Genomic DNA, 26,028 nt, shown 5'->3' with positions numbered 1-26,028 from the left:
TCAAGTTAAAAAAACCAAGTTGTCTCATATTTGGGGTCTAGGCGTTTCTACATGTAAACCAACATGTGAGGTCATACAACATCTCCGAAACGAGTCAGGGGTTTTCTTCCTGACACACGCACGCAGACACGCAAACACGCACACACAATTGGAACAGGTCTAAAAGGAAAAGTTGTCTTGTATTTGGGGTGTAGATATTTCTAGATCAACAGGTGGCGTCAAACAACTTCTCCTCAAGCTTGTTTGAGCTTTTCTTCCTGACACTCTCTCTCACACTCACACGCACGCACACACACACACATGGGTGACCAAATCAAGCCTGATAAAAAAAAAAAAAAGTTTTCTTATATTCAACAGGTGGGGTCAAAAAACTCGGGAGGTTCTCTTCCTGACACACACACACACACACACACACACACACACACACACACACACACACACACACACACACACACACACACACACACGTACATAGTTGACCATACCATGTTTAAACCTTTCAATTTGTCTTATATTCAAGTTCTAGACATTTTTAGACCAACACGTGGCGTCAAACAACTTCTCCCTAAACTAGTCGGAGCTTTTCTTCCTGTGTCTCACACACACACACACACACACACACACACACACACACACACACACACACACACACACACACACACACACACACACACACACACGTACATAGTTGACCATACCATGTTTAAACCTTTCAATTTGTCTTATATTCAAGGTCTAGACATTTTTAGACCAACACGTGGGTGGCGTCAAACAACTTCTCCCTAAACTAGAAGGAACTTTTCTTCCTGACACACACACACACGCACACGCACACACAGACACACAACCACACGAACAGAGGTGACCACGTTTGAATCTTACAAATTGTCTCATATTCAGGGTCTAGACATTTCTGGACCAATGTGTGGCATCAAACAACTTTTCCTAAAGCCAGTCGGAGCTTTTCTTCCTGTCACTAACACACACACACATGCACACATTTGCACGGGTGACCAAAATCAAGTCTGATAAAAACAAGTTGTCTTATATTCGGGTCTAGACATTTTTAGACCAACATGTGCTGTCAAACAACTTCTCCTGAAGCGAGTCGGGGCTTTTCTACCTATCACTCACACACACGCACGTACGTAAGCACGCACGCACGTACACACACACTGTTACCAATGTTGAGAGTTTTGTTAAAAAAAATCGACAAATCAGCAAAAACACATGTGATTAAACATGCATTATTATATCCTCACAATATTATTTTACTACGTTTGAATAAATTCGGTTGCTAGCTTTATTTCAAATATGTATATGCTCTTTAAAAATTGACTGGCGTGTTTGTTAATCATGATCGATTTCGAGTTCCTGTTTTAATTTGAAAATCTGTCCAATCTACTCCAATTTTACATCTTTACTTCCGGTTCATTTGCTAGCGTCCCACCTGTGGTTAATTGTTAGAAATTACTCGAGGTTTTTCTTCTTCCCATTTTTATTTTTTCGGTTATATTTCTGCTTTGGATCGATGTTGGACCTTCATTATTTTTGACATTTTTCAGTTTGGATAGATTGACTACTCGACATGATGTAAGTTTTATTTTGGCCTTTGTAATACCGAGCTGGGTAAGTTAGAGGTGGAGACTGTCCAACTGAGAAGTTTTCCATTAGCTTTGTTAATTCAAATAATGTGAAGACTAAGAGGTATTTTATAAGTATATATTTTGAGTTGGATTCTATGTCAGTCCTTCTAGATGTGTGCAAAACTATTTGGAAAAGATTATTACAGATAGTTTAGTGTTGTCCCGATTCCAATGTGTTGGTACCAGTATCAACATGGTACATTTTTGATACTTTTCAAAGTAAAAGGGTACACAAAACATTTAATTTTTGGCTTCATTTTAACGATATATTTTATGATACATGAAACGTATGTTTCTTATTGCAACCAAAGAACAGTTTTGAAATTAAATAAGACTTTTAGTGTTAAGTAAGCTAACGAGTTACAAAGGCTCTTAATTTGACTGCTGACGTATGCAGTAACTTATTGTGTCATTTATCATTCTATTATTGTGTCAAAATTATGATGGACAAGTGGTATGGATTATATAACCCATTAATGGATAATGAATCTAATTGATCATTTACTGGTAATATTTGCTTACTTTCTGTTTTAACATGTTCTATCTACACTTCTGCTAAAATGTAATAATCACTTATTCTTCTGTTTACATTAGGGCTGCAACAACTAATCGATTAAAATCGATTTATAAAAATAGTTTGCTATTAATTTAGTCATCGATTCGTTGGATCTGGGCTATGCGCAGAGGCAATTTTTATTTTTTATTTTATTATTTTTATTTTTTGTTTTTTTAATAAATCTTTATTTATAAACTGCAACATGTACAAACAGCTGAGAAACAATCAAAATAAGTATGGTGCCAGTATGCTGTTTTAATTTTTTTCCCAATAAAATACTGGAAAGGATAGAAATGTAGTTTGTCTCTTTTATCCGATTATTAATCGATTAATCGAAGTAATAATCGACAGATTAATCGATTGTCAAATTAATCGTTAGTTGCAGCCCTAGTTTACATACATTTTGGGTGATACTACAAATTCGGGTATGGATCCGATACCAAGTAGTTACAGAATCATAGATTGGTCAAAATTAAAGGTCTCATTAATACAGGGATGCATTTCCTGAGTTTATAAACGATTAAAAAAATTACAAAAGACTTTGCGATAATCAAAAATATCGACTATACACGGTTCTTGTACTTGGTATCATTACAGTCGATATTTGTATACATCTACCCATTTGTTTACATTCAGGAACGCTACCTTGCTGTTAGCTATTGTGTCCTGTGAAGCATGTTCAGCTATTCCTCATCCTATGATACTTGTAAGAAATGTAGTTAGTCCCCATAGAGGCGAGGATTAGTGACTTAAAAGTAGCTAAGACGCTTATAGTCGAGTTATACTAAAGACTATAAAAAAAATAAAAAAATAAGACCCATTACCTCCCTGCTTGGCACTCAGCATCAAGGGTTGGAATTGGGGGTTAAATCACCAAATGATTCCTGAGCGCGGCCACCGCTGCTTCTCACTGCTCCCCTCACCTCCCAGGGGGTGAACATGGGGATGGGTCAAATGCAGAGGATACTGTCACCACACCTAGTGTGTGTGTGTGTGTGTGTGTGTGTGTGTGTGTGTGTGTGTGTGTGTGTGTGTGTGTGTGTGTGTGTGTGTGTGTGTGTGTGTGTGTGTGTGTGTGTGACTATCGTTGGGACTTTAACTTTAACTTAACTTTAAACCAGTGTGGGTGGTACTAGGACAGGGGTCAGCAACCCGCGGCTCTCGAGTGCCGCCCGAGTGGCTCCCTGGGGCATTTTTAAAAAAAGATTGAAAATGAAAAATTATGTTTGTTTTAGTATGTTTTTTGTTTGAGGACAAACATGACACAAACCTACCCGATTGTTAGAAAGCCCACTGTTTAATATGGTTGTGTGTATGCTTCACTGATGACAGTATTTGGTGAACATTGTCTTGTCCTACTAATTTTGTCAGTTCGTGAACTCACCATAGTGTGGACTGTGACGCAACAGTTTGTTTACATGTAAAATCTTCCAGTCCTTTGTCTCATTTTGTCCACCAAACGTTTTATGCTGTGCATGAATGCAGAAAGGTGCACTTTGTTGATGTTGTTGACTTGTAGGAGGGCTAATCAGGCATTTTTGGTCAAGTGCATGACTGCAAGCTAATCGATGCTAACATGCCATTTAGTACATATTGCATCATTAAGCCTCATTTGTAGGTATATTTGAGCTCATTTAATATCCTATACTTGTATCCTCTTTGTATATAAATTAGTTTTGTCTCATGACACATTATCTGTATGTAATATTGGCTGCATTTCAGATAGTTGTTTGTGTGCCATGTTGTTCCAGGCCACAGCAAACATTACCTTGCTTGCCAAAGATTGTAATAAATCTATTAGAAGAAGACAGCCTGCCGTTTGGCCATTAAAAGCCAGTAATTTCTAGGAGTTATCTCACCTTCTTAGTAGCTTTTGATTTACTAATGTTGTAAAAATGTTTAGAATAAATATTACATTTCAATATTTCTGTCAACGAAGATTTGCTTCAGCCTGCGACAGTCATTTTGATAGTAGGCTATTATAGCTAATATAGACACTTACATCATGTGTTGCCTTCATTATAAGAATGATATACAGCTTTTCATTTTTTGCGGCTCCAGACAGAGTTGTTTTTTGTATTTTTGGTCCAATATGGCTCTTTCAACATTTTGGGTTGCCGACCCCTGTACTAGGAGCAGGTGGGGTATAGTGTGTCTCAAGCAGTGACTAGAATGGCGGAGGCAGGAATCGAACATGGTACCCAATAGCTTCACTTTTATCGTTAGTTTTTTAGCCAAAATGCGTCCATTCTCTCTCTTCTGTTTCCACACTGTTTCGGCATGTAGGTGCTGTGTGTGTGTGTGTGTGTGTTGATTAACATTCGCCTCAGCTCATATTACCAGCAATGTCACCATCATGATCATTAAAAAAAAAAGACAATTATTTTTCAAAGGCAGTATAATACCTTTTTTACTTCTTTAGTACCACAGTACCTTATAGGGTTGTACGGTATACCGGTATTAGTATAGTACCGCGATACTAATGAATCATATTCGATACTATACCGCCCCCGTTGTCGTCACGTCGTTTAATTGCTGGTTCACGAGCAGAGGAGCATGTTCGGCAGCGCACAATCACAGAGTACAAGCAGACACAGTGTGTAGACAGAAAAGGGAGAACGGACGCGGTAACACCGCATTCACCGCTAATTCTCATACTTGCCAACTCTCCCGGGAGACTCCCAACTTTCAGTGCTCCTCCCCGAAAACCATCAAGTCTGCTTTTCATCCAGTCCAACGAGTGCTGGCCTAGTCACATAATATGTGCGGCTGCTGCACGCACACACAAGTGTATGCAACGCATACTTTATCAACAGCGATACAGGTTACACTGAGGGTGCCTGTAAAAAACAACTTTAATATACGCCACACTGTGAACCCACACTAAACAAGAATGACAAACACATTTCGGGAGAACATCCCCAACGTAACACAACATAAACACAACAGAACAAATACCCAGAACCCTTTGCAGCACTGACTCTTCCGGGACGCTACAAGGTGTGTGTGTGTGGGGGGGGGGGGTGTATTTTGTAGCGTCCCGGAAGAGTTAGTGCTGCAAAGGGTTCTGGGTATTTGTTCTGTTGTGTTTATGTTGTGTTACAGTGCGGATGTTCTCTCGAAATGTGTTTGTCATTCTTGTTTGGTGTGGATTCACAATGTGGCGTATATTTCTAACCGTGTTAATTCGGCCACCCTCAGTGTAACCTGTATCGCTTTTGATCAAGTATGCATTGAATTCACGTGTGCGTGCATACAGAAGCCGCACATAACTTGTGACTGGGCCGGCACGTTGTTAGAATGGATGAAAAGCGGACGTGACGACAGCTCGTAGAGGACGTTAAATTAAGGCAGTGCCTTTAAGCCACGCCCCCAAGACTGTGGTCCGGGTGGACTACGAGATATAATGACTGATGATCACCTTCGTTCGATAATGAAGGTTGCCTCAGCTCAAAGCCTGAGCCCCGACATTAATGAGCTAGCATCCAAGAAAAGATGCCAGGTATCTGGCTTGGGCACATCAGATTAGATCGGTGTGTTGCAAACTGAGCAGTTTAAAGTCCTGAATGGTTGGTTTATTCATTATTTTATTTTCAAATTTATTAGCCTGTGGAAAAAGTTAATGTTGATATTTACCTCAGAAGGCTGCAAATAGAAAAGAGGCATTCAATTTTTATTTAAATTGTATTTGATATGCCATTGATATTTTTTAATTATTAATATTATTATTTGAAACTCGATTTTGCATGTCACTATAAAGTTATATAAGCCTTGCTTGTTCAATATTCAATGCAAAACTTGTTTGGGTCCCTATCAAAAGGTTAATTTGTTCAACTTTGGCCCGCGGCTTTGTTCAGTTTTACATTTTGGCCCACTCTGTATTTGAGTTTGACACCCCTGCTCTAACTACTTGGTATCGGATTGATACCCAAATTTGTGGTATCATCCAAAACTAATGTAAAGCATCAAACAACAGGAGAATAAATGATTATAAAATGTTAACAGAAGTGTAGATAGAACATGTTAAAAAGAGAAAGTAAGCAGATATTAACAAGTAGATTGATAATTAATTTTCTACCACTTGTCCTTAATAATTTTGAAAAAATAATAGAATGGAAAATGACACAATATGTTACTGCATACGTCAGCAGATTAAATTAGGAGCCTTTGTTTGCTTACTTACTACTAAAAGACAAGTTGTCTTGTATGTTCTCTGTTTTATTTAAGGACCAACTTGCAATAAGAAACATATGTTTAATGTACCCTAAGATGTGTTGTTAAAATTAAGACTAATGCCATTTTCTGTGGTCCCCTTTTATATAGAAAAGTATCGAAATAATTTTGGTACTGGTACCAAAATATTGGTATTGGGTCAACACCAGTACTTTATTGGTACCGTAAAAACCCTAAAATGGTTATATAGTTTTTATTTCACTATGGTTTGAACGCGAACTCCAAAAGCATTTTTTTTGCCCGTCGGCCACTGATGTAGTCATCACATGTGACAGCTCAGGCACATTTTTTTCTTGTCGAAATAAAAAAAAGAAAGAACAACCAGCAGGAATGAAAAAAATAGAAATATTAGCCTTAAATGGCAATCGTGTGGTCTCAAATAGTGATATTAATGCTGAGCGATTAAAAATGAGGCCAGTCAACACCATAATGACCCCGAAAGCGAAGCCACCCGTTATCTTCCCTTTTCATCTGACAAGGATTATTGATTCATGAATTCTTGTCAAGGTTTGATGTGCCCTTGAATGTACGCCTGCTTGCCCGCTTTTGCATCTTTTATCAAGTCCGTGTTAGCTGCAGCCAAAGAGAACTTGGACACCAGGGATTGAACGTGTTCTTAATGGGCTGCAATATTTATATTACTGCTTTATTCTTTCAGGTTTTTGTTTTTTTTGTAAGTTCTCCACTCAAGCTACACATGATAGCTGTAAGTGTGGCGGGCCCTTCTGGTGAATGACTTAGTTCAATGAAAGTTTGCATGATGAGGCCAAAAAAAACCTCACACTTTTAACTTTTAACTTAACATGTAATAACTGTAAATGTTTCAATGTATTAATGGTGAGCGCTATTGACATTTGAACAATCTCACCACAATATTTAAACTATTGTGTGAATGCCCAAACATTCACACATACTGTATAGGATTCTTCACCAAAAACGATATATTTATTATTATTCCGCCGCAAAACAGCCCACAGTTTTCATTCGATCAGAAACGTTCAAGTATCAAAACTAGAGATCTCCGATAATGGCTTTTTTGCCAATATCCGATATTCCGATATTGTCCAACTCTTAATTACCGATTCCGATATCAACCGATACCGATATATACAGTCGTGGAATTAACACATTATTATGCCTAATTTTGTTGTGATGCCCCGCTGGATGCATTAAATAATGTAACAACATATTCCAAAATAAATCAACTCAAGTTATGGAAAAAAATGCCAACATTGCACTGCCATATTTGTTATTGAAGTCACAAAGTGCATTATTTTTTTTAACATGCCTGAAAACAGCAGCTTGGAATTTGGGACATGCTCTCCCTGATAGAGCATGAGGAGGCTGAGGTGTGGGGGGGGGGGGCGCGAGATTTTAGCGGGGGGTGTATATTGTAGCTTCCCGGAAGACTTAGTGCTGCAAGGGGTTCTGGGTATTTGTTCTGTTGTGTTTATGTTCCTGAAATGTGTTTGTTATTCTTGTTTGGTGTGGGTTCACAGTGTGGCACATATTTGTAACAGTGTAAAAGTTGTTTATATGGCCACCCTCAGTGTGACCTGTATGGCAGTTGACCAAGTATTTATGGCATTCACTTGTGTGTGTGAAAAGCTGTAGATGTTATGTGACTGGGCCGGCACGCAAAGGCAGTGAGTGCCTTTTAAGGTTTATTGGCGCTCTGTACATCTCCCTACGTCCGTGTACACAGCGGCGTTTTAAAAAGTCATAAATGTTACTTTTTGAAACCGATACCGATAATTTTGAAACCGATACCGATAATTTCCGATGCTACATTTTAAAGCATTTATTGGCCGATAATATCGGCAGTCCGATAATATCGGACATCTCTAATCAAAACAGGATCTTTCCAAAAAAAAATAATTCCCAGATTCCCCAGAATTGCGGGTAAATTTTTTCCCATTGAAAATGAATGGGCCATTTTTTCGATCTTGCACAATTCCCACATTTCTCAACCGATTCAGCCGTTCCACCATCCACACACTCTGCTCACCTTGGACAATCAAACTACCATTGTCCAAAAAATTCCAGGAAATCCCAGAATTCCCGGTTTTCCAAAACCCTATTGTTACCTCAACCTTGAAAGCAAACATAAGAACGAGCTTAAAAAGAAGATGTGTTTCTGTCAGGAGGGTTCATCTGTGGAACAGCTTGGATGATTCCTTAAAATGTATCAGTTCCATTCACACATTTAAAAAAAACTTTAAGACCAATGTATTAGAAAAATATATCACTCTTGAATCAACACAGTAGTTAAGAGTATGATCAATGTTAATTACAAACTAAACGTGGGATATAAATAACAATGGAAGTACCGTATTTTTCGGAGTATAAGTCGCACCGGAGTATAAGTCGCACTTGCCGAAAATGCATAATAAAGAAGGAAAAAAACATATATAAGTCGCACTGTAGCCCGGCCAAACTATGAAAAAAACTGCGACTTATAGTCTGAAAAATACAGTATATTTGTTTGTATATAGTATATTATTGATACAAATGTTGAACTAACAAGTCTACAGGGATATTTCACGTCTTTACTGTGTATATAATTGAAAAGTGTTTTTGTTGTGTAAAGGAAATTTCATATTTTCAGGAAGCTCATCTTGTATTTGAGATTGTTTATAGGGTTAGACGAAATAGGTGCTCAACTTCAGCCTAAACCCTTTCGGTCTGTAACATTGTCAATTTATGAATGTACAAAAGTTTGTTTATGTAAAACTGTTTATTTTGTTGACCACTGACCGAAGAAAAAATAATAAACTAAACTACACCTGGAAAGTTTTCAGTTGACATTTTTTAATCGTTTTTGACCATTCCACCTCCAAAACATTCTTCTTAATTAGGACAACAAAACTACCATTTTTCTTTTCGTGCAAATTCCCGTTTTTGTCTTTTCTTCGAAATTCCAGGAATCCTGAAATAGCCATTTAAATTCGAACTGTTACTACGTCAACATTGTTTAACCGTTTTGAAGAATTACAACACCAACCGATACATGTCATTTAGGACAATTGTTATATTACCGATATATTTTTTTTAAATGACTGTTCTTCCTTAAAATTCCAAAATTTCTAGGAAATTCCTATTCAATTGAATTGACGTATTCATAGTTATACAATGCCCAAAATTCTCATAATTTTGCGCCACTTTTTACCCTTTCAACCATCAACCCACGCTGCTTTTCACATATGTTGAATGCAAAAGATGTTTTCTCTTTCCTCAAATTCCCTGATTACCTGGAATTACCAGGATTTCCCCTTCTTGAAAATAAACCGGCAATATACAAACCTCTCCATAGCCCACATTTCTTAACCGATTCTAACCGTTCCAACGTCCACACTATCTACTCACTCTGGACATTCAAGCATTTCCGTTCCGCTCACGCGTATTGGCAGTTCGGCGGCTCACGCACATTGGGCTACACACGCATTTTATACTTTTTTATATTACACACAATTGTTGTTTGTCCTTGACAATGATACGTAAGAAAAGCAGTTAATTTGCCGTAACAAATACTCACTGTGTATGGCGTAGGACTGGGCGATAATACAATATCAATATATATCGCGATAGACACATATCAATATCAATAAAAAATGTTTGATTGCGAATGCCTCTGTTCAGTTTAGTCCACTGTTAAATAAACGCGCACAGGTGCTGAGAGCGATGCACAAAGTAAGACGTCTTTCTCCCTGTTTGAAGCGAGGGACGGACAAACGCAAGGCTCAACTATTCTGTTTGGCGAAGATGTCGGTCAACTGTGGGGAAAAAAAATACCTATTTGCCCCACTAAATAAAACCTCAAGGTCGATTCGATTTCGATTAATCGTGCAGCCCTAATCAACAGTATGGCAGTTTTTTTGATTTTTTTAAACGGACCGTATGTCATACCAAGGCGCTCTCAATCAGTAATACCACACTACCTTAGCCACGCTCACCCTTTAGAGCTCAGCTGTATTTTTCTGCCACTAAACCTGTAGAAAAAAGTTATTCTCAGGTTTCTCTGTGTTTACATTTTCACACTGTGCACTATTTTGTTACATTTTAAGTATTTCGTACATATTCCTTATTTTTGTACCTTCATTTTAAAGGCCCACTGAAACCCACTACTACCGACCACGCAGTCTGATGGTTTATATATCAATGATGAAATCTTAACATTGCAACACATGCCAATATGGCCGGGTTAGCTTACTAAAGTGCAATTTTAAATTTCGCGCGAAATATCCTGCTGAAAACGTCTTGGTATGATGATGCCTGCGCGTGACGTCACAGATTGTAGAGGACATTTTGGGACAGCATGGTGGCCAGCTATTAAGTCGTCTGTTTTCATCGCAACATTCCACATTATTCTGGACATCTGTGTTGGTGAATCTTTTGCAATTTGTTCAATGAACAATGGAGACAGCAAAGAAGAAAGCTGTAGGTGGGAAGCGGTGTATTGCGGCAGCAGTTGTGCTGGATAACGCACCCCCGCCGTAGAATGCACCCCCTGACTGTTGTGCCGGATAACACAGCCGGTGTTTCATTGTTTACATTGCCGAAAGATGACAGTCAAGCTTTACCATTGGCCTGTGGAGAACTGGGACAACAGAGACTCTTACCAGGACAACTTTGAGTTGGATACGCAGACGCGGTACCGTGAGTACGCATGCAGCTGCGGCTTCCAAACATTTGATCGCTTGCCCGTACGTGCGTGCTGCTATGTGCATGTCACGTACGGAACTTTGGGGACTTTGGGGAAATATATGTGCTGTATGAACTTTGGGGAGGTGTACAGTACTTTGGGCTGTGGGATTGAGTGTGTTGTGCAGGTGTTTGAGTTGTATTGGCGGGTTATATGGACGGGAGGGGGGAGGTGTTTGTTATGCGGGATTAATTTGTGGCATATTAAATATAAGCCTGGTTGTGTTGTGGCTAATAGAGTATATATATGTCTTGTGTTTATTTACTGTTTTAGTCATTCCCAGCTGAATATCAGGTCCCACCCGCCTCTCACAGCATCTTCCCTATCTGAATCGCTCCCACTGCCCTCTAGTCCTTCACTCTCACTTACCTCATCCACAAATCTTTCATCCGCGCTCAAATTAATGGGGAAATCATCGCTTTCTCGGTCCGAATCACTCTTGCTGCAGATGGCCATGATTGTAAACAAAGTGCAGATGTGAGGAGCTCCACAACCTGTGACGTCACGCGCATATCGTCTGCTACTTCCGGTACAGGCAAGGCTTTTTTATCAGCGACCAAAAGTTGTGAACTTTATCGTCGATGTTCTCTACTAAATCCTTTCAGCAAAAATATGGCAATATCGCGAAATGATCAAGTATGACATAGAATAGACCTGCTATCCCCGTTTAAATAAGAAAATCGCATTTCAGTAGACCTTTAAGAGCTTATTGTTAAATGTACGGCGACACATTCTGCTAGCCACTTATCAGCCAGAGGACTAAAAATAAATACAGTGTCAGCCAGGGGTTCAGCGTTTATGATCGGCATTAAAAGGCATTAGTCGTCATTAGTCGGCAATGATGATCCGTACTTTTTTACGAAAATCGTCCGATACTCGTCAATTGGCACATCCCTCGTTCATCCACCACTTCTTTTAAACTATACAAAATATTTATGGGCAGCTGCGGTTCTTTTTTTTGTTTTGCAAATGTTGCTGCATATTTATGTAGTCATGAACAGTTGCCCATCACATCTGCATACATAGTGTTTATTATTCATGTGCAGGTGTACATTACTGCTGCCAATTCCCATTGCCTCATGTAAATATGTACATACTCTAGACTCTCTCGCGCTGTTTTGTGTTTTTTGTTGTATTTGTTTCATGATAAGGCGGCGTGGCGAAGTTGGTAGAGTGGCCGTGCCAGCAATCGGAGGGTTGCTGGTTACTGGGGTTCAATCCCCACCTTCTACCATCCTAGTCAAGTTCGTTGTGTCCTTGGGCAAGACACTTCACCCTTGCTCCTGATGGCTGCTGGTTAGCGCCTTGCATGGCAGCTCCCGCCATCAGTGTGTGAATGTGTGTGTGAATGTGGAAATAGTGTCAAAGCGCTTTGAGTACCTTGAAGGTAGAAAAGCGCTATACAAGTATAACCCATTTATCATTTATTTATTTATATGATTCTTTTTGCTGCTGTGAAACCTGAATTTTCTCATTGTGTGACTAATAGAGGTTGGAGGGTTCATGTCACGGTTATCGTGACCAAAATGATCACGGTTGTTATTATTATCACGGTATTATTGAATGTGTTTAAAAAGTACTTATACACAACAAAATATTTTGACCAAGTTATTTTTAAATAACTAAAATAAATAGACACACTTTTGGAAAAGCCACAGTTTTGCATGTTTTGTGTTTCTTATGTTTCACTGATAGTGTTTTAGTCTTTTTATATGATCTGTTTTAATGGCTAATATTTTATTGTTTTAAATATTGATTTGTACTGTAGCACTTTAAAATGTATTTAAATAAAAAAGTGGCTAACAAATAAAATCTATTGCTTTTTTATTTTTGGTGGGAGTTGTGGTGTCCTACTCTATTCTGTTCTAGAACGCACCATAAAAACACCTCTGGCACGTATTCTTCTGAGTATAGAATGATCACTCTGTTCTAAGCACAGCTTGTAGGTACACTGTCCACAATTGAATATGTTTGTTGCTCAGACAGCAATGTGTTTGTATAAGTTTAGATTGGGGTATGTCGTTTCTTAATTGGGAAAGACATTAATGTCTCTTGGTTTTATGTTAGCATTTAATCCAGCGAGCTAGCACCAGTCAGTTTGTGAGTTTATCAAAGTGTAGTTATCAATCAGTTCTTTTGACAAGTTTAATTCAAAATGGTAATAGTAAACGGTTATCATTAAAACAGTATATCTTTACCTCCCTATTCAGGACGAGCTGCTGTGAGACATGAAGCTGTATCATCGTACACCTTGGCTGGCTAAAATCATACTGTCGACCACGGTGGGACTGATTGCCGGAAATTGGACATGGCGTGGGCGCTGGGACACCTCAGAGCTTTCTTCTTGAAGAAGGTAATGATCTGCGGGTTCACATACAGTGACTTTGGTCCCACTTTCACTTTCTCTATTTAGTCAAGTTTGATGTCTCGAAAGTCCTCACGAATTGGTTTTTAGCCTTTTTTGAGGCAGAAACATTTGCAAATTAGATTTTTGCTTTATTCCCTTTAATAAAAGACGGTATTTCTTTTTGTAAGTACCTTTAACTTTGGAATAGCCACAAATATCTGCTGAAGCTCATACATCTGACGTTACTAGGGATGTAACTCGGGATGCGCTGAAACTCTTGACAGATTTAAAATTAAAAGGGATTAAAACGTGATTGATAACTGCACTTTGATAAACTAATGCACTGACTGTTGCTAGCTCAAATGCTAACATGAAAACAAGAGGCATTAACATCTTTCCCCGTTAAGAAAGGACATACCCCAATCAAAACTTATATTAACATATTACTGTGTGAGCAACCAAGATATTGACATTGAACCTACAAGTTGTGCAGTGATCATTATACACTCTGAAGAATATGTCACAGAGGTCTTTTTACAGTGCTTTCAAGGACCGCTGAACAGAATAGGACACCACAACACCCGCCGCGACACACTTATCAGTGAAGCATAAGAAACACAAAACGTGGGCTTTCTGAAATTGGGTCTATTTATTTTAGTTAACTGAAAAAATCTGAGGATTTCAGTGTGTATGAGTACTTTTTGAGCATATTCAACAAGGCCGTTTGATGTGATAATAACTGTGATAATTTTGGTGATATGACATTTTTATATTCTTACATCCCCAAACGTTACTGACACCTAGTGACCAGTCAGTATCACCATCTGTTTACCGTATTTTCCGCACTATAAGACGCACCTAAAAACCTCCAATTTTCTCAAAAGCTGACAGTGCGCCTTATAATCCGGTGCGCCTTATATATGGACCAATATTGAGCCACAACAGGTCTCGCAACTACGGGAGGCATAACGTAACCCCAGCCTCTACTGTAGCGTCTATTCTATGCGCCTTATAAAGAGGTGCGCCTTATATATGAACAAAGTTTTAAAATAGGCCATTCATTGAAGGTGCGCCTTATAATGCGGAAAATACGGTACTTTCAAACGACAATGAGATTTGACCGGTCATTGACAACGGGCAAAATATAACAAATCAGATTCGGCTCTAAAAATAGTTAGTCTAAGACAGCCTTTGTTTGTACTTTGAATGCTAATGTGAGAAAGACAGCAAAAAGCTAAGTTATAGTCTCCCTAATATGTATTCATGCTCTATGACTCGTGACGAAAAATCTGAATGATATGCAGGCACAACAGCCTCTCAGCGTGATTTAAAGGCGTACATCTGTCTGCTATTTCGCATGAACTGTTTCGAATGACTAATTTTCCGACTTGCCAGAAATTAATTCAATGGTCATACGACCAGTAAGGAGCTGCCTGCTACTTAATTTTTCCTCATGACGCACAGTTAATGATCAACCCAATTTAAGATGTTTGACTCTAAGTCAGGCGAGAAACAGCCGGGAATATCCACGTCCTATTGCAAACCCTGGTCTGGAGAAAGGGGAACAAGAAGACATTTTTTGTAATTCCTCATTGAATAATGCATTAATTTTAATGACAAAATTCAGCCTATGCAGAACGTGGCTATTTATGATTGTGTGCAATTTGGTGCAGATCCAAGTGCAGATTGTTGGGCTCTTGCAGGAGTCTGTGACTGCCATTCTAGCTGGACTATTTGATTGTGGAATTGCATAGTGATAGACTAATGAGGTCCATATGCTGCTGTGACAGGGTGTGCAGCACCTCCACGTTCATACTCAGTCTTGGTTGACACCAAGAGCATTATTTGGCACACTAATCCAGCGTCCAATGTGGCCGAATTCAAAAATCTAATTTACAATCCCATTTGGGGGTCCCTATATTAACGGTGCACCTGTTGATTGCCAGTGCCGCTCTCCTCACGCATCCACCTGATGGAACACACTCACACACACACACACACACCTGCAACACACACACACACACGCCGACCCATGCTGCCTGCTCTTTCTAAAATGGTTTCTCTCGCATAGTTTCCATAGCAACAGTCCAGACCTTGTGTTCTGTTGTTTCTCCGCAGACATAGAGCAGATAATTTATCAAAATGAGGGTCTTTGATGATGAAGGAAGCAAACTTCCCAAGATTTACATAATGAAGGGATGCCGCAGCCGATCAGCTGCCTCCTCGGGCTGATTATTGCTTTTTGATGAATTTCTGTCCCTTTTATACTTGTCGCTATCTCAGGTGCAGCGGGCTATTGTGTCGTTCATCAATGTATCCATCTAAATAGGTCGGCCTTTGTCTCACTGTAGCCTTAAAATGTAGTCAAAATCCATGGAGCCTGAAGATGAGCCTCATTGTGGAGGAGAAACAGTGCTTGGAGGTCATACTTGTAGATATTGTTCGTCGGTCGATTCATGGATCGCACACCTTCGTGAGTTCTTAAGCTCCTTGTCCAAGTTAGCAATTTAATTGACCTCTAAATGTCATAGTGCATTTTAGGTTCATACTGAAATGCACCCAAATATATTGTTGTGAGTCATGTATAGTGAATTTGGATTAGTACTTTGTCGTCTATCTCTGAGAATAGCTGGCTTGTTGTGACTGAGGTGTCGTCTGCGCCTCTGTTGGCAGTGCAGTTTCTCGTTAGTGCTCATAGGAGCTCCTTTGGATCAAGTTTAAGTGATTGTTCCACGACACACTTAAAAAAAAAACAAAAAAAAAACGCAGATAACCGTCATGACGCAAAAGTCTAGTCATTATATGGCAACTTTGGGGCTTTTAAGAAACACTAAATGAAATCTTAAAAAATTGTGGTAGTTACATGGAGCGGTATAGCTCGGTTGGTAGAGCGGCCGTGCCAGCAACTTGAGGGTTGCAGGTTCGATCCCCGCTTCCGCCATCCTAATCACTGCTGTTGTGTCCTTGGGCAAGACACTTTACCCACCTGCTCCCAGTGCCACCCACACTGGTTTAAATGTAACTTAGATATTGGGTTTCACTATGTCAAAGCGCTTTGAGTCACTAGAGAAAAGCGCTATATAAATATAATTCACTTCACTTCACATTTTTAGATCAAACAAAGTAAAACACATATGGAATCACTAAATTCTGAGGAGAAAAATACAAAAAAACACTCCAACACACCACTAGTACTTTGTTGCATCACCTCTGGCTTTTATAACAGTCTCTGAGGCATGCACTGAACCAGTGACAAACAGTACTCTTGCTCCAACTTTCTCTGATTGCTGTCGTCGATCAACTTTGCAGGCTGGAGTCTTGTCACGGACTATTTTCTTCCATTTCCATCGCAAATTGTACATTGGATTTTGAATTTGATCCCGTTTGAAATTCAAAATGTTCGGAACATTCAGGAAACGTGGGCTCATTCAACCTTTCCCAAGATTATAGGTTTGACCGTAATTCATTTTTTTCCGGAAGTTAATTTTTTTCTTCCGACTACTCTGCCCACATTTTTCAACCAGTTTTAACTGTTCTACCAATAAAACATTTGTCTTAGTCAGAAAAATTAAGTTAGTTATTTTTAAATCCAGAAAAATGTCTACGTTTTCCGGTTATCGCGTTTTTCCACAACATTGATCAAAGTAATTGGTACTACTGCCACCATTTTTACTTGCTGTTTTAACTTTTTCCCCCCCTGAGACTAAACTTGACTCCAAGTAAATGTTTCACACAATTAGATCATTTGTTGTAATAAATATATACATGTACTCAGCTCCGAAATTAGGCAAAAATGGGTAGAGATGTCCGATATCGGCCTGCCGATATTATCGGCCGATAAATGCGTTAAAATGTAATATCAGAAATTATCGGTATCGTTTTTTTTTTTTATCGGTATCGTTTTTGTTTTCTTTTATCAAATCAACATAAAAAACACAAGATACACTTACAATTAGTGCACCAACCCAAAAAACCTCCCTCCCCCATTTACACTCATTCACACAAAAGGGTTGTTTCTTTCTGTTATTAATATTCTGGTTCCTACATTATATATCAATATATATCAATACAGTCTGCAAGGGATACAGTCCGTAAGCACACATGATTGTGCGTGCTGCTGGTCCACTAATAGTACTAACCTTTAACAGTTAATGTTACTAATTTTCATTAATTACTAGTTTCTATGTAACTGTTTTTATATTGTTTTACTTTCTTTTTTATTCAAGAAAATGTTTTTAATTTATTTATCTTATTTTATTTTATTAATTAAAAAAAAAAAGTACCTTATCTTCACCATACCTGGTTGTCCAAATTAGGCATAATAATGTGTTAATTCCACGACTGTATATATCGGTTGATATCGGTATTGGTAATTCAAGAGTTGGACAATATCGGAATATCGGATATCGGCAAAAAGCCATTATCGGACATCCCTACTTAGGGCAGCACGGTGGTAGAGGGGTTAGTGCATCTGCCTCACAATACGAAGGTCCTGAGTAGTCTTGGGTTCAATCCCGGGCTCGGGATCTTTCTGTGTGGAGTTTGCATGTTCTCCCCGTGACTGTGTGAGTTCCCTCCGGGTACTCCGGCTTCCTCCCACCTCCAAAGACATGCACCTGGGGATAGGTTGATTGGCAACACTAAATTGGCCCTAGTGTGTGAATGTGAGTGTGAATGTTGTCTCTCTATCTGTGTTGGCCCTGCGATGAGGTGGCGACTTGTCCAGGGTGTACCCCGCCTTCCACCCGATTGTAGCTGAGATAGGCTCCAGCGCCCCCCGCCACCCCAAAGGGAATAAGCGGTAGAAAATGGATGGATGGATGGATATCTTATTTTATTAAAAAGTACCTTTTCTTCACCATACCTGGTTGTCCAAATTAGACATAATAATGTGTTAATTCCACGACTGTATATATCGGTTGATATCGGTATCGATAATTAAAGAGTAGGACAATATCGGAATATCGGATATTGACAAAAAGCTATTATCGGACATCCCTATAAATGGGTTATACTTGTATAGCGCTTTTCTACCTTCAAGGTACTCAAAGCGCTTTGACACTATTTCCACATTCACCCATTCACACACACATTCACATACTGATGGCGGGAGCTGCCATGCAAGGCCCTAACCATGACCCATCGGGAGCAAGGGTGAAGTGTCTTGCTCAAGGACACAACGGACGTGACGAGGTTGTTAGAAGGTGGGGATTGAACCAGGAACCCTCAGGTTGCTGGCACCCATTCTTCCAGCAGCGCCACGCTGTCCCCGTACTGTCGAAGCAATGCATTATGGGCACCGACATGTCACTCTGACCTGTTGCATTAAAAGTACGCAGTGGTGGCAATCTTTGTAATTCAATGCAATATTACTTTTGCTTCAATAAATTTAGTTTAGAGTTAGTTCATGTTAGGTGTGTTAGACGCTAGTCCCCTAGAAGGGAGTATTGATTTTGTTTAGCTCGGGATGTCACTATCTGACCTATAATTCTTAGTAATGGTTTCTACTTTCGCAAGTGAATGTTCTATACAATCCGGAAATATACTTTATTGTAAAGGAAAAACATTGATTTATACCCAAAATTAGCCAAAAATGTAGCACTGTCGCAGCTGTACACCTATGATTTCTATAGTTAGTTGGTTATTTCTACTGTTACAACATACATTTAACATTTTAAAGGGGAACATTATCACCAGACCTATGTAAGCGTCAATATATACCTTGATGTTGCAGAAAAAAGACCATATATTTTTTTAACCGATTTCCGAACTCTAAATGGGTGAATTTTGGCGAATTAAACGCCTTTCTAATATTCGCTCTCGGAGCGATGACGTCACGTTGTGACGTCACATCGGGAATTAATCCGCCATTTTCTCAAACACCGAGTCAAATCAGCTCTGTTATTTTCCGTTTTTTCGACTGTTTTCCGTACCTTGGAGACATCATGCTTCGTCGGTGTGTTGTCGGAGGGTGTAACAACACGAACAGGGACGGATTCAAGTTGCACCAGTGGCCCAAAGATGCGAAAGTGGCAAGAAATTGGACGTTTGTTCCGCACACTTTACCGACGAAAGCTATGCTACGACAGAGATGGCAAGAATGTGTGGATATCCTGCGACACTCAAAGCAGATGCATTTCCAACGATAAAGTCAAAGAAATCTGCCGCCAGACCCCCATTGAATCTGCCGGAGTGTGTGAGCAATTCAGGGACAAAGGACCTCGGTAGCACGGCAAGCAATGGCGGCAGTTTGTTCCCGCAGACGAGCGAGCTAAACCCCCTGGATGTCTTGGCTCACATCGACCCTAGCTTCCCTGGCCTGCTGACATCAACTCCAAAACTGGACAGATCAGCTTTCAGGAAAAGAGCGCGGATGAGGGTATGTCTACAGAATATATTAATTGATGAAAATTGGGCTGTCTGCACTCTCAAAGTGCATGTTGTTGCCAAATGTATTTCATATGCTGTAAACCTAGTTCATAGTTGTTAGTTTCCTTTAATGCCAAACAAACACATACCAATCGTTGGTTAGAAGGCGATCGCCGAATTCGTCCTCGCTTTCTCCCGTGTCGCTGGCTGTCGTGTCGTTTTCGTCGGTTTCGCTTGCATACGGTTCAAACCGATATGGCTCAATAGCTTCAGTTTCTTCTTCAATTTCGTTTTCGCTACCTGCCTCCACACTACAACCATCCGTTTCAATACATGCGTAATCTGTTGAATCGCTTAAGCCGCTGAAATCCGAGTTTGAATCCGAGCTAATGTCGCTATAGCTTGCTGTTCTTTCCGCCCTGTTTGTTTGTGTTGGCTTCACTATGTAACGTCACAGGAAAATGGACGGGTGTATATAACGATGGTTAAAATCAGGCACTTTGAAGCTTTTTTTAGGTATATTGCGTGATGGGTAAAATTTTGAAAAAAACTTCGAAAAATATAATAAGCCACTGGGAACTGATTTTTAATGGTTTTAACTAAGGCTGAAACGACGCGTCGACGTAGTCGACGTCATCGGTTACGTAAATACGTCGACGCCGTTTTTGTGCGTCGGCGCGTCGCATATTTACGTCACACTACTGTCATGGCGGAGCGCAAAGCAGACGATGCGAGCGAGGGGAAAAAAGCACGCCAAAAGTCGTCAAAAGTGTCGGAGTATTTCAATAAACGGCCTAATAATGTTGTTGTATGCACACTGTGTCGAGCGGAAATGGCCTATCATAGCAGCACAACGGCTATGAACGAACATTTGAAAAGAAAACCCCCGACAGCGTTCTTGCCATCACCATCAACAAGTCAATCGTCCGCGTGCGTATACGTTGTCATTATTACACAAAAACATGAATGTGTCATTTGTATCTGCGTTGTAAATTCATAAACTAAAGCACCGTTTGCTCTGAGAGGCGCGTTTGGCGTGCCTGTTCAGTGTTTACAAAGACGCGCTCCTCTTTAACGCTGTGGAGAGGCGGCGGCGGCGAGCGAGCGGCGAGGCGGGGCGCGCCGGGAGCGACGCCGCAAGAGACGGGACGACGAGCGAGCGAGGAAGAGGAGCTGAAAAGCGAGGAAAGAAAGAAAAGAGTTGGAAGAGAAAAGACTTTGTGTAAAATTAAAAGATTGTAAACCTGGCAAAGCCGTCTGGCGTTCAGTCTGTCGGTCCTGAAAGAACCCCACGGCACAAGACGTGTCACAAACGCTAACGTTAATTAGTTGTGCAAATACCTTTTACAACATTAACAGTTACATATACTATGTACAAACCAACAATTAACTTTCACTTTAATCATACTATCATTGTTGTGTTATTAAGCAAAATAAGCAATACTTTTACTTTTGTTGAAATGTTTACACTGTACACTTTTTTGTATTGGATGTTTAGCTTTATTTTTGCACATTTTAGCAAATAAGCAATACTTTTACTTTTGTTGAAATGTTTACACTTGTTACAGAATATTTCCGTTTTACACTTTTTTGTATTGGATGTTTATCTTTATTTTTGCACATTTTAAAGCAAAATAAGCAATACTTTTACTTTTTAAATGCTTATACTATTCCAGAATATTAAGATTTGCACTGGATGTTTACTTTTATATTTGCACATTAAAAAGCAAATAAGCTACTTTTAATTTTGTTAAATGTTAAAAGTTTTAAATGTTTACATTGTTACAGAATATTTTGTCATGTTGTTGTCAATGTTGACTGAGTGGCCATACTTTTTTTTTTGTAAATAAAAGCCATGCCTTTTGAAAAAACTGGCCTACATTTATTTTTTCCTCTTCATTTTAAATAAAAAAAATAATCGGTAAAAGGAAAAATAATCTATAGATTAATCGAAAAAAATAATCTATAGATTAATCGAAAAAATAATCTATAGATTAATCGATAGAAAAATAATCGTTAGCTGCAGCCCTAGTTTTAACCATTCTGAAATTGTGATAACGTTCCCCTTTAATATTCATACTACTTTCAGTATAGCTTCTGAGATTAAACATTCAAACTATTTTACAGTCATTCTACATTCCACTAGTATTTCAGTTTAGCTTCAGCTCCTCAAAATTGAAACAATTTTAACATTCAAACCATTTCTACAGTCAGTCTGCATTCCATCAGCATTTCAGTTCAGCTTTAGCAAGGGGGGCATTCAAGTGCAATTTCTACAGAAATTGCTTCATTTAGTTTGTTTTGCTGTACACTTTCTTTTTTTCGCAACATATTGCTTTCAGTTTTCTGTCTTGACGTTTTCTTTGGTGTCTACCTGTATGCTTGCTTTTACACAAACTTACCATGTTTTTTTGTACTTGGTTCAGGTTTTAGACACAACTGACTGTGAACAATCAGCATCTTTTGCAACATTGCGTGACGATTTACCCTCTTAAAGAAGTTTGATTATCCTCTCCTTTGTTCCTATTGGCTTGTCTCTTGTGTTGGAGCCACGATTCTTGCCAATGCACCTGGTGCAACAGCTCTCCAAGGTGTGAACACTTTTTTTTTACTTGCAGAGATTTAACAGCTGATAGCTTTGCACATGAAAATCTACAAGGTGATCCCATATTTTTTTCATTCTGCTTGATCTAAAAATGACATTTTTACTGACTACCACAATTTGTTCTCTGGATTTCTTTTAGTGCATCTCAAAGCCAGAAAACTGCCATTCAAAATGATGATAGATTTATGTCTTTTATCTGCTTTTTTTTCTACAAAGTTAAACAACTGAATGAACATCCTCCAAATCGGGACGAGTTGTAGTATCTACTAATTTAAAATAATTTGTTTTTCCCCCTAAAAGTCCTCCTGTGTCAGGGAAATTATTCCCTCAGTTTGTAGACATTAAAAAAAATTGGGCGAAAATCAAATCTGAATTTGAACCCCTGGTATTGATCATACTACTCTTGGTATCAACCACAAATGTACGCATCAATCGGCCCTCCCATTACGTGTTGTGTAATTTTGGCCGTGTCAGTGCAATAATGTAACAGTTTTTAGATTAATAAGAGTCTAGAGATAATACAATTGTTAATTTCCTGTTAATCAACGCTTACTGTCTGTGGTTCCACCTCGACTTCTTAAAAGTCAGTAGGCACTTATTTCTTGGTGTTTCAAGCAAGCTTAAAGCCTATTTGAATGTCCTGTCATGCTCTAGGTGTGTAACATGTTTAGCCTTGTTCTCGGCACATCACAAGGCTGCAGCTATTGTTTATTGTATCGTGTACTCCATCGATTAATTCAGGGGTGTCCAAACCCACCGACGTTCTCAACTTGGCCCACAAGATGTCATGAGTTTCTCTTACTCGCAATGATATTGCAATCATTTTGATAGACTAACAATTTTGATGTTATTATATCGCCATCTTGTGTTCTACTTGGGTAATACAGGTCAATTACATTTAATTACACTCTGACTTTAATTGTGCACAGCATTGACTTAAATGACCCAATGCAGAAAACCTTCCCTAGTCATGGTGCAAAAAAACAACAACCAACCAACACAAAATGTCAACACACATGGTCACAAATAACACAACCTGCAAAATTACAAACATTTCAATCAAATACAAAGCATGATGGGAAACATGCAAAACACTCTCCACACTTATCCATGTTTGGCACATTTTAGCTGCTTGATATTTTTGATTGATTACACAACTTTAAAGAGGTTGTCACAAGAGGTGGGAATCTTTGCAAAAAAAATATTATTGATGCATCTCTAATTTTAAGTACAAAACCTATAACCAGTGTAGTTGGCACGTTGTGTAAATCGTAAATAAAAACAGAATACAATGATTTGCCAATCCTTTTCAACCTATATTCAATTGAATAGACTGCAAAGACAACATACTTAACGTTTGGAACTGGTAAACTTAATTTTTTGCAAATATTAGCTCATTTGGAATTGGATGCCCGCAACATGTTTCAAAAAAGCTGGCACAAGTGGCAAAAAAGACTGAGAAAGTTGAAGAATGCTCATCAAACACTTATTTGGAACATCCCACAGGTGAACAGGCTAATTGGGAACAGGTGGGTGCCATGATTGGGTATAAAAGCAGCTTCCATGAAATGCTCAGTCATTCACGAACAAGGATGAGGCGAGGGTCACCACTTTGTGAACAAATGCGTGAGCAAATTGTCGAACAGTTTAAGAACAACCTTTCTCAACCAGCTATTGCAAGGAATTTAGGGATTTCACCATCTACGGTCCGTAATATCATCAAAAGGTTCAGAGAATCTGGAGAAATCAGTGCATGTAAGCGGCAATGCCCGTGACCTTTGATCACTCAGGCGGTACTGCATCAAAAGCCCACATCTGTGTGTAAAGGATATCACGACATGGGCTCAGGACCACTTCAGAAAACCACTATCGGGAACTACAGTTCGTCGCTACATCTGTAAAACTCTACTATGCAAAGCGAAAGCCATTTATCAACAACACCCAGAAACGCCGCCGCCTTGGCTGTGCCCGAGCTCATCTAAGATGGATTGATGCAAAGTGGAAAAGTGTTCTGTGGTCTGACGAGTCCAAATTTCAAATTGTTTTTGGAAACTGTGGACGTCGTGTCTTCCAGACCAAAGAGGAAAAGAACCATCCGGACTGTTATAGGCGCAGAGTTCAAAAGCCAGCATCTGTGATGATATAGGGGTGTATTAGTGCCCAAGGCATGGGTAACTTACACATCTGTGAAGGCGCCATTAATGCTGAAAGGTACATTTAGGTTTTGGAGCAACATATGTTGCCATCCAAGCAACGTCTTTTTAATGGACACCCCTGCTTATTTCATCAAGACAATGCCAAGCCACATGTTACAACTGCGTGGCTTCATAGTTAAAGAGTGCAGGTAATAAACTGGCCAGCCTGTAGTCCAGACCTGTCTCCCATTGAAAATGTGTGGCGCCTTATGAAGCCTGAAATACCACAACAGACTGTTGAACAACTTAAGCTGTATATCAAGCAAGAATGGGAAAGAATTCCACCTGAAAAGTTTCAAAAATGTGTCTCCTCAGTTCCCAAACGTTTACTGAGTGTTGTTAAAAGGAAAGGCCATGTAACACAGTGGTTAAAATACCCCTGTGCCAACTTTTTTGCAATGTGTTGCTGCTATTAAATTCTAAGTTAATGATTATTTGCATAAATCAAATACGTTTCTCAGTTCGAACATTAAATATCTTGTCTTTGCAGTCTATTCAATTGAATATAAATTGAAAAGGATTTGCAAAACATTGTATTCTGTTTTTATTTATGATTTACATAACTGGCAGAGGGGTTAGTGCATCTGCCTCACAATACGAAGGTCCTGAGTAGTCTTGGGTTCAATCCCGGGCTCGGGATCTTTCTGTGTGGAATTTGCATGTTCTCCCCGTGACTGCGTGGGTTCCCTCCGGGTACTCCGGCTTCCTCCCACTTCCAAAGACATGCACCTGGGGATAAGTTGATTGGCAACACTAAATTGGCCCTAGTGTGTGGATGTGAGTGTGAATGTTGTCTGTCTATCTGTGTTGGCCCTGCGATGAGGTGGTGACTTGTCCAGGGTATACCCCGCCTTCCGCCCGATTGTAGCTGAGATAGGCTCCAGCGCCCCCTGCGACCCCAAAGGGAATAAGCGGTAGAAAATGGATGGATGGATAACGTTTTGTATACTAATGCAGTTTAACTTTTTTTTTCACTAAATAAGCGTTTATTACATGCAACTTTAAAAACAGCTATACATTTGAAATAACAAACAGGTGAATTAAGTCCCACATTTATTAAATTAATGAACGTGTGCAAAACTGCAGTGCCTTAAAATAAGGAGCTGGTCGGATCTCTCAATGAGGTGGCTCGCTGCAGTCAGCCATATTTTAGAAATGTCTGCATTACTTTATTTACAATAAATAAATCGATCAATTGAGGCTTGAGGTGAAGGCTAATTCGCTTTTAGCGTAGCGCTAGCTCATTTTGCGGTGTGTGTTACGGACAGCAAAGCCCTGTCTGTGTGTGTTATTTCACTTTACCTTTTTCTGTGTTGATTGAGCTGTGTTGAAGCAGCAAAAAAGGACATTATGTTAAATGAAGAGTTCCTGTCTC

At 39.4% G+C, this 26,028-nt stretch overlaps 1 long non-coding RNA gene across 2 annotated transcripts in view; it reads left to right on the top strand.

Moving 5' to 3' along the window:
• The window catches only part of LOC133623519 (uncharacterized), a 119,645-nt gene that overhangs the window by 74,200 nt on the left and 19,417 nt on the right, over positions 1-26,028 (top strand). For both annotated transcript variants that reach the window (XR_009817897.2, XR_012051180.1), the window contains exon 4: positions 13,348-13,490. This is a non-coding gene — a long non-coding RNA (uncharacterized lncRNA). The remainder of the gene's footprint in view (positions 1-13,347; positions 13,491-26,028) is intronic.

This window comes from Nerophis lumbriciformis, linkage group LG26, assembly GCF_033978685.3.
Source record: "Nerophis lumbriciformis linkage group LG26, RoL_Nlum_v2.1, whole genome shotgun sequence".
Lineage (NCBI taxonomy): Eukaryota > Metazoa > Chordata > Actinopteri > Syngnathiformes > Syngnathidae > Nerophis > Nerophis lumbriciformis.
Note: the sequence above shows the minus strand (reverse complement) of the source record. Positions and strands in the feature narration are given on the sequence as shown.